Below are 8,741 nucleotides of genomic sequence, written 5' to 3'. Positions count from 1 at the left end.
CCTCCTCTCATATACGTGCCTAGAAAGATATCTGGAATGATGTTGCTAATATTAATACTGGATATTTGGGGTACTAATATTCACAGTGATTCCCCACCCCCCATTTTTGCAGCATTTTGCTGTAAAACTTGAAAGCATTTAGCAATTTTATAAAGAAAATAAAATCATTTTCCCCCAAATTAAAAGCACCTATTTTTGTAGGGTTTTGTGAGCACTGAACAAGAGGGCCAGGAAAGCATCTGGCATAGTGTGGCAAGCAGAATTCTGCGATGGCCCCAAGATCCCTGCCCTCTCATGGACATGCCCTGGACCTGCTTCTCCTACCTGGAAGGCCTACTTCCCTCTCCCTTTGGCAAATTTCTATTATCCTTCAAAAGCTACTCCAGTGTGAAGAATTTCCTGACACCACATTAATCAGATCCTCTCTCTGGACACATAGTCTGAGCAGTGGCAGCCCAGTGTCCAGGGGTGACTGTTCAGAGGTTTTGGGTACTGAGACCACCTGGGGCAGCCCAGCTGCTGCCTTGTTGACGCTTGTCTTCAGGCCTCCCTTAATTCCTTATCTCTTCACTATCCTTTCAACAATTGTTTTCATTTAAATTCCTAAGGTCAGTTTCTGCACCTTGCAATTCAAGTACCCAACTGTTGCCCTGTCTCCCCAACATTGAGTTCCAGGCTATTAAAGGTTTGTGGGTGAACCTCAGTCACAGTGAAGTCATTGTAAGAGGCTATCCTTCCCTCAACCCAACCTTTTGAAGGACGACGGATGGGATTGACACCTGTGCAGCCTCATTCTGCGATGTCTGGGGCTGGAGGCAGGGCGCGCACAGATAGTTCTTGCTTGCCCAGGAGTTAGGCCTTTACTGAGAGGAAACTGGGCTCAGTGCGTCTGAGCAACGTGCTCGAAGCCACACAGCTATGGACAGGCAGAGAGGGCCAGGTCTCCGTGCCCGTCTCCACATTCAGGGCCAGGCCTCTCGCCCTCTTGTCCCAGGCTCTCCCCTGCGTCCACCCTCGGCCTGGCACACCGACAGCGCGCAACACGCACTCACTGCTCCCCAGCCCCGCCACGAGCCCCGCCACGAGCCCCGCCACGAGCCCCGGGAGAGCGGGGTTATCAGCAGCTTCAATTTGCATAAGGAGAGACGGAGATTCAGAGGCCCCAGGGTCATCCAGTTACTTTGTGGGTCGAGTCCGCGATGGTCCAGAACCCAGGGCCGCCCCTCAGCCCGCGCGGCCTCAGCGACGATGGAAACCCGGAGGAACACTGCGGGTCGTGTGCGACGGGCTCCCCCAGAGGGGCCGGGTCGGTGACTGGTGGGAAGGTGCCGGGGGGACTTTTCAGGTGACTGGAGAAGGGGGCGAGGCTGCGGGTGGAGACGGCTGTGCGGGACACAACCCGAGGGGGGCCGAAGAGGGGCGAGCCTGACCCAGCCACGACCGTAAAGCCCAGCGCGGCAAGCGTGCAAATCCAATTTGTTCTACGGTTGGAGAGCAGCAGAGCAGCTGGGCCGAGCAGGTGGGCCGAGTTGAGCCGAGCAAGTGGACGGAGCCTGTCGGGCGGAGCCGAGCGGGGCCGAGTGGAGCCGAGCAGGACCGAGCCCGTGGACAGAGCCTGTCGGGCAGAGCCGAGCGGGGCCGAGTGGAGGCGAGCGGGGCCGAGCGGGGCTGAGTGGAGCCGAGCGGAGGCGAGCGGGGCCGAGCGGGGCCGAGTTCGTCCCGCGGAGCAGTGCTGGTGACCGCCAGGAGGCTGAGAGGGTCCCGCCTAGCGGAGGCGGCGAGAGCTGGTAGAGGTGAGGCTGCTCTGGAAGTCCTGTGGTCCTTCACATTTAGACCCCGTCTTTTCAGGCTAAACAGGGAAAGCAGGGCACTTCGTTCGCCAAGCCCGCGAGGTAACGTCAGAGGAGTCTTTTCCTGTGGGGGCCTCAGTTTCCCCGTTTGCACAGCTGAGGCCGTGGAGGGGGGCGGAAGCTGCTGGGGGCTCAGCCTCTCTCCGACTCACGGGATGGTGTAGACCTTTCGCATTTTCTGGTGGGACTGGCTGTCACCTCTCTCGGTGGGGTCCCTCGGGTCCAGTTAAGCTGGGAAGGGTTCTGGGGGATGTCGCTTAGAAGACTCTGCTTCTCTGGGGCTGAAATTCTCCGTCACGTTGTTCGGAGAGCGTGTCCTTGCCTCGTCGTGCGGTGGGTACTGTCCCCGGTCCGGAGCGGGGAGTGGGACACAGCCGACACCAGCTGAGCCTGGGCTGCGCCTAAAGGCCGGCGTTTTGACGTGAAGTAGGAGGCTCTCCCTGGGGTCTGGCGGTGAAAGAGTCCCAGGTGTGGGCAACCGCCCCGAGCCTCAGTTTTCGCCTGCAAGGTGGGGAGACACCCCTGCCTCTCAGGCTGGTGTGCAGCCCGGAGCTAACTTCGAAATTTTCAGAAAGGAGTTTTGGGGATGGTTGGGGTAGGGGATCAGGATTTTGACAGTATTATCCTGTGTTCTTTTATATAGTAAAATACCACCCCTTTTAGTTTTTAATAAAAACTCTTATGTACCAGGCACTGTTCTAAGCAGTGGGGACACAGACGCGAACAAACAAGTCAGTAATCCCTGCTTGTATCCTGGTAGGAGGCAACTATTCCTGTGGTCTGGCCCCCAAATTCAGGCAGAAGCATAGTCTTGGATACGCTGTCCCCATAGGCATCTGATCCCTTCTCGCGGTCCCAGCCTGTATTCCTACAGCTGAATTGTTCTAAAACACACATCTGATCATGTCACTTAGGTGCTAAGAGCCCTTCAGTGCTATGGGATAAAGGCCTCCCTCAGGGCTCCCACAGCCTACCTCTCCCGTGGCACCTCCTTTCCCTTCCCAAATTTTCAGGAACGCTTCGCTACATCCCTTTGCTCTGGGTTGTTTGTTTTTTCTTGTTTAGAAGTGCTGAGCTCAATACTGACACGAGATGGCGCCAGAACTGTACTCAAGGCTTTCTCTAGTGGCCGTTAAGCATGGGCTTCCTGGAAACTGACTTGGTTGTTGGACCTTTTAGGAAGCCACTTAAAACTTGTTTTATTAGCAGCTTATATATTTTTAGCACAGCTATCAATGAATTTTATGTATCTAATTAATTTTCCAGAGGTAAACAGAGATGGGAGTATTATACAACTTACCTGCCCGCACTGTTTCAGTACCATCATCAAGCCCTCGGAGAGCGGGCCATGTAATTGTACTCAGAACCTGGCCCAAAGTCCGAACTCACAGCCTCTTCCCGCAACTTCCATTGCCAGGATGATTTAGGGAACTTGGGCCAAGGTTGGGGACATTCCCTTCTCTTTGTCTGGCTCTGTTTTTCATAAGCCAGGGAACAGAGTTCAATCAGAAGGATTCCCCCCCCCCATCCCCCGACCCCATTTATCTTCCACCCACGCTAGTATTAGGTAAAAATCAGATATTACTTGCGCTGCTTTCTCAGCAAAATTTCTTTCATTTCAAATGTGTGAACATGCAGACCCCTCCCTATCTTAGGAGGGACCACAAAATGGAATTTCATCCGAAATTCAGAAGTGGTCCTGACCTAGCCTCTGCTGCCAGCTCATGAGGAAACATGCCATCCTTTTTTAGGTGGTTTTTCTCCAAAGAGAAATTGTCCTGTGGAAGGAAGATTGAGGGGGACATTTTAGGGGCCAGGTTGGAGGCAGTTGATGCTACTTCCTTCCCCGGATTCCAGCAGCCTGAACTCAGTCATATGGTCTAAAGTAATAGCAAGAGAGACTGGGAATGAAATCTGGGCGGTGGGGGGGATTTGTGAGCATCCAGCAGATCTCGCCAGAATAGTCCTGGGTATCAATAGAATATATATTGTATTCTGTGACGGCATGACTAGCTGAGAGCAGAATAAGAGTGGTTGGATCTGGGATATAGATTATTTTGGCTCTAGATTAGGCAGGGTTTGCTGAGAGATGGATGTGACCAATAAGGGATAAGAGAAACTAAAGTTGATTCCTGAGTTTTTGGTTTGGGCAACACAGGTGGTTCATGCCACCTGATACTGGACAGAGAGAGGAGGAGACTCGGGGCAGGAAAAATATTATTGGTTTTTCCTGGGGTTGGAGAGTTCTGTGTTTGCACTGTGAAGTTTGAGATACTATTAGATATCTGTGTGGCGAGGACTGCAGGTCAGCGGGGTGGCGGGAAGTCACGGGCATTGGATAATATTTACAGTTGACCCTAGAACAACACAGGTTTGAACCATATGGGTCCACTTCTACTTGGATTGTTTTCATAGTAAATTCTGCAGTACTGCATGATCCCTGGTTGGTTAAATCCCCAGAGGCTGAATGTCGAATAGGGAGGAACCACTTATAGGGAGGGCCGACTATTAAATTACATGTGGATTTTCGACTATGTGGATGGTCGGTACCCCTAACCCCCTGCATTGTTCAAGGGTCAACTGTAATACATGAGACAGGGTGACCAATTAGAGAAGCTTGGGGAGCCTCGCCCTGAGTCCTGGAGCACAGGACACTTAGAGACAGAGAAGTCTCTGAAAGAGACAGAGAACGGACATTCGGTCAGTAGATGGCACACCAGGTGAGCGTAATGACATGGATTTCAGGGAGATGATTTCAGGAAGACAGGTGGGACCACCTCAAGCCAAGGACCACTGGGAGCGAGCAGAGGGAGATCCAGAGGAGACCATTAGATTTGGCACCAACGAGGTTACAGATGCTCTCGATGGAACCAGTGTCCTTCAGGTGTTGGGAGCAGAAGCCAGTTGGGTGAGTTGATGGGAGAATGTGGGTGGAGGACATGAAGGCAACACGTGATATTTTTCTGATTAAGGAGAATGAGATAAAAGGATACCTGCCCAGGGTGTTAACATTGTTGATCTTGGAGCTGTGGGATTTGCGTAATTTTGTAAAATCTCCATTTTTTTTCTCATTTGTGGCCACTGAAATCTCTGCTGTGTTAGCATATTGGTCAGCTCATAACTGGAGAGAGATTTGCTTAAAAACATGGAGCTAATAAGTCTTGTAATTTAGACGCGCTCTGTGTGTTGGGACATGCCTTCAACGTGGTGAGGAAGTTTATAACTCTTAGTCTTTGCTTCCTGCTTGTGCAAAATGTCTTTTCTAGCATACCTACAGCCCTGAGTACGCTCACTACCGTGTGTGTGCTTGTGGCCTTTTATATCCCTCGGGAATTCAAAGCCCCCTAGGGACAGCTCATTCTCCAGATTTTACTTTTTAAAAGTTTTTGGTTAGCTTGTTTTTTACCCTGTTATCACCACCTCAGCTAGCTCAATTGCTGCTGATTTTTTTTGACAGATGCACCTGGAGAAAATGCTTTTCACAGTGGGTGATTCTGAGTAAGGTAAAATAAGAGAAGGCCCTTGAGTGGGGTTATCTCAGGAACTTCCAGACAGGTGAAATAATAACAGTTCTCTTGGAACGGGGCTTTGAATGTGTTCCAGCCCAGTCCTTCCCCTTCAGTGGCTGCTGGACTGTAGATTTTCACCCTGATTGCTGGTTCGTGATTTTCGAAGATACCCACAGGTGGAGTAAAGGGAGTATAAATAGAGCTATTTATTTATTTATTTATTTATTTTAAAATTTATTTATTTATTTGTTTTTATTTTTGGCTGTGTTGGGTCTTCGTTGCTGCGTGCGGGCTTTCTCTAGTTGCGGCGAGCAGGGGCTACTCTTCATTGCGGTGCTCGGGCTTCTCACTGCGGTGGCTTCTCTTGTTGCAGAGCACAGGCTCTAGGTGCACGGGCTTCAGTAGTTGTGGCACACAGGCTCAGTAGTTGTGGCTCGCGGGCTCTAGAGCTCAGGCTCAGTAGTTGTGGCGCACAGGCTTAGTTGCTCCGTGACATGTGGGATCTTCCTGGACCAGGGCTCAAACCCGTGTCTCCTGCACTGGCAGGCAGATTCTCAACCACTGCGCCACCAGGGAAGCCCGGATTTGTTTCTTTTACTTTAACCTTTGCTTCTGGTTGCTTTTGTTCACTAGAAGGTTACTTACTATCTATACATAAGGGCCTGCCTAGGAGAACCTTGCCCCTCTGCCTGGATGTTAAACCACAGTGCCTTTGTTCAGGGAAACATCTGGACCCTGCCCACCTGTGGATGGCTGCAAGAAAGGAGAAATTAACCCATCCCCTCCCCGAGGCTGGCCATTCCAGGGGATATTTGTAAAACTTATGGCCTTTTTACTTTACTTCCTCATCTTCTCCCCTTCTCTGTTCTATAAAAGAAACTGGCATCCAAACCCCGATAAGATGGTTATTTCGAGACTTTAGTCTGCCATCTTCTCGGTCTGCCGGCTTTCCAAATAAAGTCATATTCCTTGCCTCAACACCTCGTCTCCTGTCGTGTGGCGAGCATATCGAGCTTGGACTCGGTAACAAAAGGAACATTAAAATCTCAGAGACACTACATATCACAAATCTTAAATTGTCAAACCTCAGGAATACAAAGAGTCCTGCATAAGAGTTGGTTTCCCCATCAACCAATGGCAAAATAAGAGCAGAAAGGCTTTCTTACTGAACTGCTTTCACTTTCATTTATCATAATAATCTTGATATTTTAGTAACAAGATGGGAGATCGGTTCACATTTATCTGTTCATTATAAATGCGTGATAATGTTAAATGGAATATCTAGAAATGGAATGGAATATTTATAAATGGAATATATCCTGCCATATTAATAAACAAGGATGTCAAGGTCATCAACGATTGCAACCCTCCAACTGAGCTGGTGAGCCCTGAGGAAACTCAGGGCTGAAAAGAATACCTGCCATCTAGCAGCCATCAGTCTGCAGCCACTCCCTGCGGTGAGCCCTGAGGAAATTCAGGATGTGAAAATACAGGATACTGGCCCCGGAGAGCTGAGGTGCATATCAAAGGAATGATTTCAGTGAGCCCAGACTCTTGCATCTTCCCATACATAGAAAAGCGCTAAATTCCTTAACTTGAGATGTCTGGGTTTCTTTAATCAACAATAATCTTTTGACGTTCCAGCTACCTGCCCTTTGTTGCAAAACTCCTGTGTGTCCTGGCTCACCCCTCACCTCCTCGGAGCTGTTTCTCAGAGTTATCTGAAACGCTGTCTTCCGGGCTGCAGTCCTTATTTTGCCCCAAATAAAACTTAACTCGCAACTCTCATATTGTGCATTTGTTTAAGTCAACAATAAGATACAGTTTGAAAAGTAAAATTTTAAACCCAAGCATAGAGATCAGGGTTATAATTTTCTTCCTAATGAAATGTGTTCTGGCATATCCATTACCAACGGAAAGGGAAGAGAAATTTTAAAAATAAATATGAAATAATATATGGATAAAAGATAAATAAATGGACCCGAATAGTCTTCTCACAAATTTCTGGGAGATAATATCCTTAGACAAGCAGAGGAAATCTCTATCATTATCACTTTTTATTTTCTTTATTTTTAATATAATTGCAGCCTCATTTTCACTGTTCTGTGATTTGAAATTTCGTAACTGCTAGAACATAGGTTTAAGTGCTGACGCTGTTAATTTGAAATTTGTGGAATTAAAACTGGGGACAACAAAGGTTTTCATGAGAAAATACTGGTAGATATTTTATAGTAATACGAGGCAAAACACTCTTTATGAAGCAATTTTTTGAACAAAGAACCTTATTTCCTAATAAAGAATCTAAATTTTTAAAATTATACAAACTACAAAAGACACTTTATATAAAGGTTTAGTTGATTCATGGAGAGAAGTAAATTGAGTATATTTAATTAAAAACCACAGCTAAAACCTAACCTTTCATGATGAGTATAAATATGAATTGGTAAAGCTTTAGTCTAAAATGAGTAGATAATATAATAATATGTAAGGTGAGAACTGATATAGTAAATAAATGAAAGTCATTTTATTCAGAGAAATGAATGGGTACCTAAAAATAATTGACTACTCGTATGAGAATCAAGTAATTGTTACGAGTCATCAAATTAAAGGATAAGTGTATTTAAAGATGTTCATATTGCCTTATAGAGAAAGCAGTCCTCTGAGCTGTGGGAGATGGTTAGCTGGATGGCTCATCTGAGGCTACCAAAAAGCCTCACTATTAGACCTAAATTCCTCCTTCCACGACCTGCCTTGAAGTCTGCCCGTGCACTGATTCTACGTATGTGGAATAAAGAGGCACTTACCCAGATGGCTGCGTGGGGTGATCTGTGCATGTCAGAAGAACCCGCACAGTTTTAAGGTAAGGGTGTCATTAGCTCATTTCTCTGCAGGCCTGTAGTTTTAGTGTCTGTAGAAAGGTGACAAGATCCGGCTGGGGACAACAAAACCAATGGCATCCCCAGTGGAACATTTTACTTGTCTCTTTATTCTCTCTTGGAAAATAACAAGCTGGGAAAAGCTGAGCTCAAAACTTTTCCACCGGTTCCCTTGCCACATCTGTGTGGAGGGACAGAAGGGTCACAGTACCAAGTCCTCTCATTTTGATCCTGAGATCAAATTAGTGCAATCCCATTTCAGACTTCATAATGTCACTCTCTGGGGTGAGAGATTTCCGGCGCCTCACATGAGTTCACAGTGGCTCTGGGTGTGCTCTCCCCACACGTGTGATGGACGCCCCCATCCCCGGGTTGATTCTCAGGTGGAGCACATGGTTTCTGGGTATTACTGTCCTTGTATTCCATGATTTCTATTCTGTCACTTTCAGATTAAATAAGATATAGAAGTATCCCTGTGGCTATAGTTGAAAGCAGCAAAAACCCTC

At 47.6% G+C, this 8,741-nt stretch overlaps 1 long non-coding RNA gene across 1 annotated transcript in view; it reads left to right on the top strand.

Moving 5' to 3' along the window:
* Positions 1-1,691: 1,691 nt before the first annotated feature.
* LOC309638046 overlaps positions 1,692-8,741 on the top strand; it is a 53,440-nt gene continuing 46,390 nt past the window's right edge. Inside the window, exon 1 of the long non-coding RNA XR_014250975.1 lies at positions 1,692-1,793. This is a non-coding gene — a long non-coding RNA (uncharacterized lncRNA). The remainder of the gene's footprint in view (positions 1,794-8,741) is intronic.

This window comes from Balaenoptera physalus (assembly GCF_965194825.1).
Source record: "Balaenoptera physalus genome assembly, chromosome: 11".
Classification (NCBI taxonomy): domain Eukaryota; kingdom Metazoa; phylum Chordata; class Mammalia; order Artiodactyla; family Balaenopteridae; genus Balaenoptera; species Balaenoptera physalus.
Note: the sequence above shows the minus strand (reverse complement) of the source record. Positions and strands in the feature narration are given on the sequence as shown.